The sequence below is a fragment of the Eupeodes corollae genome, chromosome 1, assembly GCF_945859685.1.
Source record: "Eupeodes corollae chromosome 1, idEupCoro1.1, whole genome shotgun sequence".
In the NCBI taxonomy this organism is placed as follows: Eukaryota; Metazoa; Arthropoda; class Insecta; order Diptera; family Syrphidae; genus Eupeodes; species Eupeodes corollae.
This window is the reverse complement of record NC_079147.1, coordinates 57,956,455-57,970,856: the sequence shown is the minus strand read 5'-3', so window position 1 is coordinate 57,970,856 and position 14,402 is coordinate 57,956,455. Positions and strand designations below refer to the sequence as shown.

General features: G+C 34.5%; 1 protein-coding gene and 1 long non-coding RNA gene across 6 annotated transcripts in view; both read left to right on the top strand.

The window, feature by feature from the left end:
• LOC129941452 (SUN domain-containing protein 2) overlaps positions 1-14,402 on the top strand; it is a 112,714-nt gene that overhangs the window by 21,676 nt on the left and 76,636 nt on the right. The gene's annotated exons all lie outside the window — the stretch shown is intronic.
• On the top strand, positions 1,107-1,724 carry LOC129941459 (uncharacterized). The gene is made up of 2 exons (XR_008780866.1): positions 1,107-1,256; positions 1,321-1,724. It is a non-coding gene; the product is annotated as an uncharacterized LOC129941459 (long non-coding RNA).

Genomic DNA, 14,402 nt, shown 5'->3' with positions numbered 1-14,402 from the left:
TTAACGTGGATTTTAGATTGCCAATAATATCTTTGTCTCAAAAGTTTTAAAAAAATACTTTATGGATATTAACTCTGCTGAATTCTATAATTTTTATGAAGATTCAATTTTTAATTCACTCTACCAAAATAATCAGAATAACTCTCAATACTTCTCAGCGGTAGTGTCAAAAAGAACTGAAAATACGTAATTTTACCAAGGCCGCAAACATAAAGAGAAGTCTGCTTAAATTGAATATTGAATAAAATGTCAGATTGCAATTTCTTTGTTACCTTAATTTCAAAAATGGTGAACAGGCTATTACAATTTTGTGATTAAAATAAATAAATTAGGTTGCGCAACAGTCCGTTGAGAACTAGGGCCTAGTGTCTTACGACTCTCGACCATTCCTGTTTGCGAGTAATGTTGTCAGCAATGAAGGGAACCTACAGTTTTAATCTAATTTGATAAAGCACTTTTCATGAAAAAATTACTCTGAGAATTTGTCAATTCCTCGCAAGAAAAAACTATGGGCACAGGCAGGGATTGAACCCAAGATCTCTCAATTTTGTGACTGCCGGCTTCATAACCTTGTTCTTTTCGGAACCTTATTTAGTTTGTTGGATTCAATTAAAATATATACCTTGAAAACTTTACATTTTGGATTTTGCAATCGAGGTCATCATAACTTTAAATAATTAAAACCAACCCACTACTAAGGCATTGTCCTTAAACTAGGTCAGATTTTTGAAGCCATACAAACATCTATGACTCATTCATTAACACCTTGCATGTTTTTATTTAGGTATGAAAACAACAAAATCACCCCGCATGAACATAGTGTGCTACTCAAAACTAACAACTTTAAGACATTTGAATTTAATTTTGATGCAGTGTTTTTAGTTGTTTAGTTGTTATCTTTCTGGGTAAGAAACAAATCCATCACAATTTGAATTTGAACAACAATGTCAAGTCTTTTGAAGATGCGTGGGACTTAATGATTCATTCAAAAAAGGGAACAACAGTTGAAGACAAAGTTGTGAATATATTCGCTTTTAAGAAGTTTATTCCACGAATTATATTCAAAATTACTTCCTCGTTAACCATATTCTGCAGATTTTTTTTGTTTACATTTTAACTCAACATAAATGACTCTGTGGAAATCGTCTCCTAGGGTGTTATGTACTTTGGTGAATGATAGAACTTGTAAACAAAACCTATCAGTGGATGAGAATTTCGTAGACTCTTTATTCTCCCAATCATAATTAACGTGTTAAGTATGGCTTTATATTTTTTGTTGTTCTTTAAATTACTAAATTTTTATAAACTTATTCATTCCAGGTATTTACTTAATCAAGAAAAATGTTCATGCATCTTTTAAGAATTTGAATAAGTTCAAAGAAAACTTCAAATAGCACGTTCCATGCACACAAACGCCCAAAGTAAAATAAGAAAAAATTGGAGAAATTCAGAAGTAACATTCCACAACCATAAATCAAATCTGAAATAATACACCGCACCTAGCCCCATACCCAACCCAACCGACCTATGTTAAACGTCAAGAAAGAACTGCTTTTGAATATCGCCTCAAATGAAGATTTATTTGTTAAGTATGTTTTCTATATGTCACCTTATATTTTTTGAAAAAAAAGTAACACACTCGTTATAAATCTTAGCGCCTCGAAACATTCATCAAAAAAATATAAAATTTCAAAAGAAGTGAAAATGTATCAAATTAACTTGCATATTATGTGTGTTCCTCTCTTCTATTCCTATTCACATAAGATTAAAATGTGAAAAGAAGAATAAAAGACAAAAAAGAAATAAATATAAAATAAAACACAGGAAATGTGTACTTGAGTGAATAGGTATGCATTTTAATAATTATACAATTCTCCCCACATTCATTTCATTATTTCATATGTTGAGTGTTAAAATGCTCCCCTCAATAGAGATAGAGACTCATTGTATGATGTCTAGCACCTTCAAGTACAACATCTTGTCGAGCACCGACAGCAACAACAACTACAACAACAGCAGCTTCAGGAAAGGAACATATGCATTCATATATTTTATACACTTATCTTTATATGACTTTCTTCTTATCCACTTTTCCAGATGTACCTACCATGGTTAAAGGATGATTCTTTAAATGCCATGATCTATGTTTTCCTCTTCAAGTTGTGTATTTTGAGTTGATACCAGAAAAACCCTATCATTCGCTTTTATCTGAAATTTGTTCAAGACAGAAAAAAGAAAATTACTATAAACAATCCGTCAATGAAGAAGGAGTAGATTATATAGAAGGAAGTTTATGGTTGAATTTAGGGATAGGCCTCGTGCGTCGCGTCGTATTCATCGGTCGGTCAGAGGGCGGCTTGTTTGATAATATTGCGTTTTATGTTTCAAAATACCAACATCGACACTGAGACTGTCAATGCTAAAATAATAAAAATCCACTGGGCTAATGGGCTATTTGTGCATGGTGTGTCAGTTCATGATACGCTTTCAAAAAACAAAAAAAAGTAACTTCCTTATCAACAAATTAACTAAATTAAACATTTTATTGCGTCTGTTAAAACGCCCATTTTTTTAACTACCATAACTGAAATTTGACAGGGTGTTACAGAAACATAAAATAACTTGAGTGGTGTGGAATTTCTGAACCTTTGCTTGATTGGTTTAAATCTTACTTGTACGGTCGTAAGTAAATGGTAGTTGTAGATGACATTTGTTCTAAGGAAATAATTGTTACCTCTGGTGTTCGTGAAGGGATTCATTTCGGAACCCCTATGTTCTTACTTCTTGTAAATGATATGCCTGCCATTTTAAAATTTTGCAGATGTCTCATCTTTGCTGATGACATTAAGTTTTTTGCAATTATTTCTAATTCTGCTGATCGTTTGCTTATGCGATACCATCTTGGTGTAATATTTGATGAAAAACTTACGTTTCAACTGCACATAAATTCTATAATTTTCTTTGTTGGGATTCATGAAAAGAAATTCTTTAAAATTTTCTGATCCATATATACTTTAAAATCTCTCTATTCTAGTATTGTTAGACTTTCTTTGGAATATGCGTGCGTTGTGTGGAATGCAACAACTCAATCTGATAGAATTAAGATTTAAAGAGTACAGAAAAACTTCTTGCGTTTTGCTTTGAGAAATTTTTTTGGAAATGTTGATATTGTTAATTTTTCTTATCGTTCAAAATGTCTTTTATTAGGAATGCAATCTCTTGAATCGCATAGAGAAATGTATAGTATAATGTTTGTTCGGGATGTTTTGTGTAACTGCTCTTCAAGATCATTAAGATTAAGGCCCTTATTATTCACATAGAACTAATTATGGATTGCGTGAACCTTTAAGTCATAGCTGTAAATTATTTTATAATGCTTACTATGTTCCAGATATAAGTTTGCTAAGAGATTGTTTAAAAAAATTATTATTAGCATATTTAACACAAATTTAATACAACTTAAAAGCTTTTATATAAATGTTATATATGTGTATCTATACTAATATTATAAATGCGAATGTAAGTTTGTTTGTTACGCTTTCACGCAAAAACTACTTAACCGATCATCATGAAACTTTCACATACACTCTTGAAGGTATAAGAAGTAACATAGGACACTTTTTATTAAAAAAAAATAATTTTTTTACGAAAAATATGAAAATTGTTTGTCAAAATATCGTCAAATTTAGCTACTTCAACGCCATCTAGCATCATAGTAATGAAGTTTCAACCCTGAATACTGTAATACGAACCCACTGTATTACCGACGGTGACGACAATATCTAATTCAATTGAATATAGTTTCAACCGTTTCTAATTTTTCTATATTTATTGTTATTTTCTTCTGACGTTGCATGCAGTATAATACTATTCACATTTTTGAGGTTATCCGTAATTTTTGTGGTTAGCTGTTACTTTATTATTTTAGATCTTATTCGCTGATGTTAATTCTTACTCTAACAAACAAACTCGCATTTATAATATTAGTATAGATGTCCGTCAGAAAAGACCAAAAAAAAGCAGTTGCTGTAGCTTCGTCAGGTATTGCCGCGACGCTATAAAAGGGCGGTCGTACGGCACATTCCGTTTTAAAATTACCATTGAATTTGGCACAGGAAGATTCGCCCATCTGCAATTTTAGTAAAAATAGTTCACCAGGTAGGATGCTGCGAGAATGCAAGCTTTTAGTGTGGGATGAAAGTACAATGTCTCACAAGAAGGCTATAGAAGCTTTAACCCGGACCCTCCAGGACTTGCGAGATAGTACAGATATAATGGGAATCATGGTAGTTTTATTGGCCGGTGATTTCCGTCAAACCCTCCCAGTGATTCAAATGGGGACACCAGCAGATGAAATTCAAGCGTGCATTAAATCATCAAGCTTATGGCCGACAGTTGAAAAACTTCGCCTGAAAACGAATATGAGAGTGCATCTTCATAATGACGTGGATTCAGGACTTTACGCAGAAATGTTGTTGAAAATTGGTGATAGTTGTTTAGACGTTGACGCTGAAGAGAATTTTGTAATTTAGTAGAAAGTGATGTGGATCTCATTGCTAATGTTTTTCGGGAATTGCAACAAAATTTGTGTAGTGATCAGTGGTTGTGTGCAAGAGCAATATTAGCACCAAAAAATGAAATTGTAAATAGGATCAACACTGACATTTTAAACGAGGTTCAAGGAGAAATTAAGGATTATTTGTCAATAGATATAATTATGGATACGGAACTAAGTACTTCATATCCTGTGGAGTTTTTAAATTCACTTGAACTATCGGGTGTACCGTCACATAAACTTCAATTGAAACTAAATGTACCAGTAATGCTTATGCAAAATCTAGATGCTCCTCGGCTATGTAATGGAAGAAAGCTTCGGATAACAAAATTGGGACAGAACATACTTGGTGCTACTATTTTAACAGGTGTCGGTAAGGGAAATAGTGTTATAATACCTCGGATACCAATTATTCCCACTGACCTTCCATTCCAATTTAAAAGGGTTCAGTTTCCCGTCAAGCTTAGCTTTGCTGTTACTATGAACAAGGATCAAGGACAAACATTACAGGTAGCAGGAGTGCATTCAGAAAACCCATGCTTCTCTCATGGTCAACTTTATGTAGCCTGTTCACGTGTATCTAATGCCCGGAATTTACACATATTTGCACCCGACGGGAAAACTTATAACATTGTCTATAAAAATATCTTAAATTAATACTTTGTATTTTATTTTTTTAAATTGTTAGAATTCAGAATTATTTATTTTTGTTACGTTAAAATATATTTTAACATTTGTTGTTGCGTTTCAATAAGCATATATTAAGGTGTTGAAACTTCATTGTCTGTAGTAATTTTTAAAAATTGTTGATCTCAGCCAAGCAATAAAATTTAGTTATTATATTGACTCATTTCTATTATAATACCCTTACCCTTTATCTCTCATACTTATTTAATTTCTTCACTGCGGGCGAAGCCGCGGGTAAAAAGCTAGTATTGTTATATTTATTTATCAAATCTGTTGATGTATATTATAGAGAAAAATAAATACATAAATACAAACTTCATTGAACTTGATATATATCTTGGTTTCTGGAATACTGAATTTTTAAACCTTAATTTGAAGAATATGCTAAAACGTTTCACGGGTGTCTTAAATACAGCTTTTAACTTATTTGTAACTTTTAAGAAAAAGAATAATATCTCAAAACTTCCGTGGTATAACAAAAGGCTGACTCACTTAAAAAAAATTAAAAATAAATCATTTGCCGAGTATAAAATGTCAAACATGCATTTTGTAAACTTTCGTAAAGAATTCATGGTTCTCAGCAAATTCTTACACAGGAATTAAATTTCGAATATTGACCTTAATTTGAAAAGTGATCCGAAACGATTCTGGAGTTTTATTTATTCTAAAAGGAAATAAATTGGCATTCCGACTACGATACATTTTAGAGGGGATACTTCTACTGATATTAATAAAACTCTTGATTATTTTGCTCAATTTTTTGAATCAGTTTACTCAAATTCACAAGGAAACTTGGTTTTTCTTTCAGATATTACCCCTTAAGAAGTTCAATACACTTAGAATTTGTAAATGGTCTTCAGAATCTTAAACCCAACCACGTTCCTGGTGTCGATAGCATTTCTGCTTTTGTCGTAAAAAATGATGCTTTTCATTGCAAATCATATTCAACTTATTCGGAATATTTTTGAACGAATGGAAATCTTCTTTTCTGATCCCAATTTATAAGTCTGGTTCAAGAAATAATGTTGAAAATTACCATTTGTAAGCTTTCCACAATTCCTAAACTCCTCGAAAGTTATTAAAGACCAAAACGGATTTTTTCGTAAAAGAACATGTAAGTGACGTCCAGTAATTAGTAATAAATGAATTACTAATTACTCTAAAAAAAGAGGGATACAGAGTGTTTGCTTATGCGGACGATGTCGCTATTGCAGTAACGGGTAAACGCACCAATATACTAAAAGAACTCTTACAAAACGCTTTAAATAAGCTCACCAGATGGGCAAATCGGTGTGGACTAGGCGTTAACCCACGAAAAACTGACCTTGTCCTCTTTACAAGGAAATACAAAGTCCCACCCATTGACCCTCCCCTCATAAACGGTGTACCACTTAAATTCCCTGAACAAGTAAAATACTTGGGCCCCATTTTGGATAAGAAATTAAGTTGGTAACCTAATATTCAAGAGAGAATAAACAAGGCCACAGTAGCCACAACAGCCCCGCATTACACACTGGCTATATATCTCGGTCATAAGGACGATCCTTACTTATGGAGTAGCGGTATGGTGGATGGCGCTAAATATAGCAATAAGTGCTATCATGGCTTAGAGGAAACGTGATAGCAACTAATGATATACGCTCTCTCGGATAGCTAAGCTGCGTTAAAGTCCCTAGACTTTGTCTCCACTAACTCACTAACAGCCCTGTCGATCATCTCTTACGGAGATGGCTACACAGTTCAACATTCACCTTTTCTGGGTGCCGGGCCATAGAGAAATTCAAGGAAATTGCAAAGCTGACGAAATTGCAAAAACCGGACAAGTTTACATCTGCTGGCTCACAATGCCATCATAGGTATCCCCTTAACTACATGTAAACTTATGCTAAAGCAAGATACCATACAGAAAACAAACTTCAGGTGGAATAACACCACCACCTGTTTAGCGACAAAATTAATTTGGCCTAATCTTAGCCAATTAATCTCTCTGAGTAGATTGCACATTAGCTACGTTATATGTGTCCTAACTGGGCACTGCTCAATAGGAAGGCACGCTATTCGACTTGAAGCCCCTGCAAATGATTTTTGTAGGAGTTGCATGGACGAGGAGGAGAAGGAGACAATCTCTTATCTTCTGTGCACATGCCCTGCCTTATCACAAAGACCTAGAATCCACCTTGGAGTAGTCTCCACTTCAACGATACTAGCTTCATTCGAAGCTCCAATTGGTTCGACGAGTTAAGCTGATCAACTGATCCATGTAATATCACAACGGATCATACTTTGTTCTAAGTGTGTTGGACTTCCCATCAAACAGCCACTTTAACCTAACCTAACCTAACGCCTAGCATGGGTTTATCATCAACTGTCACTAACCTCACATGTTTTTCCTCTTTCGTTATTAACTGTATAAAAAGTCAAAGTCAAGTAGACGCTATCTACACGGAAGAAAAATTGATTTTATAAATCAGAAAAACCCTTAGGTGCAGCTGGGCTATTGTACCGATTTCACTTTCACCTTTTAGGTACTGCAGGGCTACAAGAAAGGTTCGCCAGCTAACGTTTTTTTTTTTAACTAGTGCTTATTTCGTGAATGGTAACACTTAATTAATGCCTGATGTGACCGGTAATTAGTTTTATCCTTCTGATGTCGATTTTGCCAAAAAAATCATCATCTTTTCAGATATAGTTCATTTTGATCTTGGCGTGTATATAAACAAGCTAAATTTTCGCAAGCCCACACGCATATATTGAAAAGCCTATATATCCAAAACGAGGCACTGTTTGGTGCGGATTTTGGTGGAGAGGGATAAGTGGGCAATTTTTTTCGAAAATGAACAAGGAGTGGCCGTTACAGCCAATGGCGATCGTTATCGGGCCATGTTGTACGAATTTTTGTTCACAAAAGGAGGAAGGAGGATATTGGCAACGTTTAGTTTCAATAGGACGGTGCGGCGCTACGTGCCAAAAAGTTACTGGCGGACCCTTAATTGCTTTTCAGTTAACTTTAATCCTTAAATGAAGTGTATATGATACTTGTTAGTTGTCGAAGCTATATGACCTTCCTTATTATCAGACACTGGAAGAACAGCAGCTACTCGGTTTTGCCCATACGAACTTGGTTGGTAACCGCACTCCGGTTCCAACAAATGTTTGCCTCTAGAAGGCGGGGTAAAGCTATCTACCCAGTTCCCTCCCTAAGATAGCAAGTTCCTTTACCGTCTTTGGTTTGGCACTTTTGTCCTCAATATCGACAGCATTCTTCCCTCTGGCAAAGGTTCCGATAATTTTCGAAACAATGTCTTCATCGATACGCGCCGGAAGTATCCTGCTGTTCCTGCGAACGCCGATTAATCTCTTCCAACAAGAGATCATCGTAATACGCAGGAATTAACTCTGCTTTGAGTTCCTTGACGAGTTCCTGCCAATCTTCTAAATCTTCCCTAACCGACCTGAACCACATACATAAGTGCCCTACTAGCCAAAAGCTCTGAAGCGGATTTAAAAAGGTGGTTTTCAAGAACATCGTTAGCCAGACAAGTTCCTCCACTCTTTCCAGGAATTAATTTACTGATACCCCACCTGAGTCACCAGTAAACTTCACCCCCCACTTCCCTACACGTTCGGTGCATTTCTGTTGAATGACCGTTTGTTCAACAGAAGTGTCACCCCTATGGACCCTATTGCCTATTGGAACCTTAACTTATATATCACTGGCTGAAAGATTAGTGTCAACTCACCACCTCGGTTTAGTCAATGATCTACCGGCCAGTCCTAATGCAGACCGTCCATTACAGGGAGTCTGACCATCTTGTACCTGAAGTTGGGTTTGAATCTTAAGTGGAGTCTTTTCTTTCCTATCGCTATTATCACTATCTCCAGTGAGATATCCTAACAAACACAAAACATTCTTCGTCTTCGGCCTCACAAGGTGTCCTAGCTAACCTGCCTATACATCACTCAATCTTTGTTACTATCTTAATGTACTATGAAGACTTTGGATTCCTCGAAGGTACTTTAAGAAGGACCATAATCTCCTCAATCTTAGCTTCTATTGCCTGACCATCCTCTTCACAAGTGAATGGGTAAAATAAACTTTCTTCCATCGAGTTCCTCTCAAAGATTAACTTCGACGATCTTAATAGCTGAATCACAAACACGTTTCAGCTTCGGCTTCGTCTGCGTTACGGTGGGCCTGCTTCGAGGTTGCTTTGAATGACATTTCTATTATTTCATCCCTCCAAAGAGGGATATATTTTTGGCAAAATTAGTTCGGCTGTTTCTTCTTAACTCGTGTTTTCTTTGCTTTCTCGAGACGACTCTGGAATCCGATGACCTAACCTTCATAAGCACATTTTACAAGGGCCCGAAATTGACCCACCTGTCTCATAAAAGTTTAAGATTTCTATAAGTTTTAACAGAGGGAGAGTTATTATGAAGAATTTATGGACATAGTAAAGTTTAAACAAGTTTTTATGAAAAATTAGATCTTCGCAGTTCTACACACTAAGAACTATTTCTAGATCGAGTATCATATACAAATAAAAAGCAAAGGGTCAAAGTGGCTACCTTGAGATAAGCCAAAGGTAGTAATATAAGGTAGGATAAAACGTATATAAGCATGCATTGTAGGCGCGGTTTTCTTATCAAGAAGAAATCCATCTCAACAGAAACAGATCAAACCTAGAGTAGAAAGTTTAAAGAGTAAGGGTCTATGGTATGCATTTTGTCAAATGCCTAACTTAATTTTGTAGAGGCAACGTAAGGCCAAGAGATTAAAGTTATTGTATACCAACATTTCTGAAAACCAAGTTGTCAAGGGAAATGCAACAAATTATTATTTGCCTACTTAAATCTTTAAAGCAATAATATTCGGGAATATTTGTTCAATATTGGCAACTTGTGGTGGCCAGAGTTTTCAGACTATTTGCTTAATCACCATAAAATAAAATCAAAATAAGCATAATTTATAATTTGAATAATACAAAATATTCTCAAACTAGAAACAATTATGAATTTATAAAATAAATAAATAAATTGAGTGGCGCAACAGTCCATGAAGAACCAGGGCCTAGTGACTTACAACTCTCAACCATTCATGTGTGCGAGTAATGTTGTCAGGAATGGAGGGGACCTACAGTTTATATGCCGATTCCGAACGGCTAATTTGAGAGAGCACTTTTTCATTACAAGAGTTACTCTTGGAGAATTTGTCAATTCCACGGAAGAGGCATTACCCGTGAAAAGACTTTAGATGGCATAGGCAGGGATCCAACCCAAGACCTCTGGCATGATAATCCAACGCACTAACCATCATGCCACGGGTACTACAAATTATGAATTAAATGATTTTAAAATAAAAGAAAGAGTGAACCCAGCTTCTGACATAAATAACTGAATAATTACTCATCTCGAATTACGACTAACGTTACGATAAAACCTGTGTTTTTTCAAGTTCTCGTTTGCTTTACTTAAACACCCTGTACGAATTTCAGAGAAAAGACTTTGTATTTTGGTACTAAAGTATTTGTTACTCTAAAATAAAAACGAAAGTTTATTACAACTGAAAACGGTTTTTATCTTCAAATGGCACGCTACTTCGAACGCACTCCAAAAATCACAAACGACAAAAACACTGTTCTTTGGCTTATTTCCACAATTTTTCACGTCTCATAGAAAAATAAAAAGAAAAAATTATGAAGCAAAACAAAATATAAATCTTAAAGTTACCTACATATCTATCCTCTGCCTGCTGCCTTGAAGAATTACCTAGCTTTAACCATTATCTAGTAGATTGAGGAGGCAACCTGTTATAAATTTCGCGGCAGTATACTCCATACTTTATATCCAAGCCAACAGGCGAAACGAAAGTCATCACAGTCGCTGTTGATGATAGTGACAAATGTGATTTTGCTATATTTTTTTTTTGAATTTTATTAAAATAGAGAAATGTATAAAATTATGTCAAAATTGCTCTGCGTTAAAATTAAAAAGAAGAAGATTGAAGTGAGAGTTGAGTTCAAATTGTTATGATTTCTTTGGAAGATATAATTTGTATTGTTTTTTATAACAACTGAACATAGCTTCTGCTTCTTTTTTATTTGTCTTGAATATTACATTGAACTAGTTCTCAGCTTTAAAATTCATGCATAGTTTTTAATTCCATGGGAAACAATGTTGAAGATATTTGTTTAAAGGTTTTTATAGTTTTTTAATTAATTTAATTTAAAAGAAAAACAATAAATGAAATGTTTATAGATTCTTTTACTAAGATTATTGTTTTAGCTGTGAATAAACAACTTGATTTTTTGTTTTACAAAATTAAGATATTTTAAATATATTTATTTAATATACTTATTTTTTTTGTGAAGGTTGATGACTTTAAACTTTGTTAATTTTAATGTAAAATTAGGAACTTTTTGTGTTAATTAGTTGACTTTTAAACTTGAATTTCAAAGACATACTTATGTTTAACTAAATGTACAATTTTGGTTTGTAGGTTTAAGCTGTTTATTCAGAGTTTTTGAGGAATAAGATTCAAAACGACATTCGTTAAGTGGGGTCTTATTTTAACTGTCAGTTTCTGAAAACTGCAATAAACTTTTATCAAGAATCTGTTGTATCTTAAAGAAAAATAAAATAGGCTGGGATGCGACCCACACTGATAACTTCTCATCCCGTCTGTCCACTGGTTCAAAAGGTTTGTAGGTTTTCGTGTATTGTTTAAAAAGTTGTCAGTTGAATTATTCTTAAATATTACCAACAATATTTTGCATAATAATGAAATAGTTTGATTTCTAAATCTATTTTTGTTAACGAGATTTTTAGATAAAAAATAATGTTTACCAATTTTAGTAGCATTTCACGATAAAAATTATTTCTTATATTAACTTATAAACTGCATGAATGAAATTAATTTGAACTCAATACCTGATATTGTTCACGAAATATCGAGAACCGAACATCACTATTGGATTTTATCCATTTTGGGGTTTCAAAAGTTAATGTGTGTGATATTTTTTTTTTATTATTAGTAGTAGTAGTAGTGATTTATTTGGTTCAATAACTTCGGTGTTTGGGACAAAATTCACAATAGAGCATTGGCTTTCGCCGTCAGCCAGCCAAAAATGAGTGTGTTCTTTAAATAAATATGTAAGTAAAGTTTTAATAATGGTTTTGAAGAAGACTCCAGTTTTCTCCATTGAAGATTTGCAGGATTTCGTCCAACGACAATGTATTTTTGTCCCAGATTGCTCTTCTTATTGGGCTAAGTATGGGACAGGAACCCACGAAGTGTTGTACATCTTCCCTTACTCTTAAGTTGCACATAGTTGCATTGATGTATGGCAGGTAATTTAAGTATAGTAGTTCTTCCATGGTTTTAAAGATGGTAAATATCATATCTAGGTTAAATCTATCTAGACTCTTCTATTTTTGATATTAGATCTTGTATCTTACTCCTTAAGGGAATCTCGTTATTGTATTCCAAAATGACGCTGTGGACGCTGCTTAGCCTCGCCCGATTATTAAAAAATTGCAGATTTCCCCTTTGGAGATACTTCAGTACTTTGAGTGTGAGAGAGACGGTTGCACGGTAGTGCCATGACTTTCTGGATGTAGCTGTATGTATATAAAGTGTTGGTAAACGTGTTTCCAGATGTACCATGTAGTTTGGAGTTTTGTATGGTAATTTGAAGATTTGTTTGACAAAATATCTCAGAAGTTGTTCCACCTCTTCATATTGGTATATCCCCCAGACTTGTGCCACTTAGCACATTATGGATCTCATAACTGCATCAAAAATCTTATATTTCGAGCTCGGAGGGATATTCCTCTTGCTCAACACTCCATTCCAGGTCCTATTAATCGCGCGTTTTTATTCTTTTAGTTTTTCTTGCAAGTGTTTTTTGAAAGACAGTTGTGGTGTCATGAGTACACCAAGATATTTATACTCCTTGACTATTTCTAGGTCTTCCATGGTGGAGTAATATTTTCGGAAACCCGCTTGGAACTCATTGAGTAGATCGTTATCTCGGATCCAGTTCGTCAGTCTCTCCAACGCAATCCCAGTAAATATTTTTTTCACTGTATTGATGAACGAGATTCGTCTGTAATTGCTTGGATCTTTTGGGTCACCCTTCTTTAGTAAAGGAAATATTATATTTTTCTTGAAGCTTTCCAGTGCTTTTCCAAAATTAAAAAAAAAAGTTTTAAGTTTCGGTTGAATTTGTGAAGAATTCATATGGAATACCAGGAGCTTACATCTTGTGCAGTTATTGGGCGATCTACTCGTAGCTCTTCTACTTCAAAAAATGGCAGCGCAAAGTGAAGTTCGTTTTCATTGAGATTGTTGTTCAGGAGTTTCTCCAAATGGGTTGCTAACATAGAAGCATCAACTTTTATATTCTGCCCAAGAGTTGTGCCGTTTATTGTCTTCACGATCTTCCAGAAGGCTCTGCTATCGTTAACATCCTTTAGTTTCAATGCTACTGTGAGAGTGTATGTTTTTTGTTTTTGTTCATTTTGTTCACACAGTGTTTTGTACTTTTTGTTTGCTTCTTGGTATAGGTATTTCGTGTTTGTGGTTCCAGTTTTTTTCAGTATCCTTAAGAATGCGAACGACTTTTTTCTGGCTGTTCGCTTTCCCAATCATACCAAGGCTGTTTTCCCTTTGTCTCGATTGGCGTGGTCTTGTATATCACATTTGAAGATATTGGTTGGTGATCTGAATGAGTTGAATCATTCACCTTAAAATCATCGACACACTAAAGCCATTTCCCTTTAATGAAGCTGTAATCTATCCTTCTTTATCACTTTTTGAGCGACCGTTTAGTAGTGTTAGTCCGATGGTTTCACACATTTCGATTATTTTTTTGCCATTTCCGTCGATTTTTTCATCAGTTGATGCCCTTAATTCTGCCCTTAATACTGGTTGTCTCAATTCGTTAATAATTATTTGGTTGTCTCCATCCCTAGCATTTCTCCTCCTCCTTTGCTAACAATTTCGATTATTTCTCTGTTCATTACATTTACAAAATTACATTTGATTACATTCTTCAATTCTTTCTTAACACCATACAAAAAACCTCCACTAGCCCTCCCCTGCACAGACGATCTCACTGCTGGTATCCAGAGTAGTTCATAATGTTGAAAGAAGTTA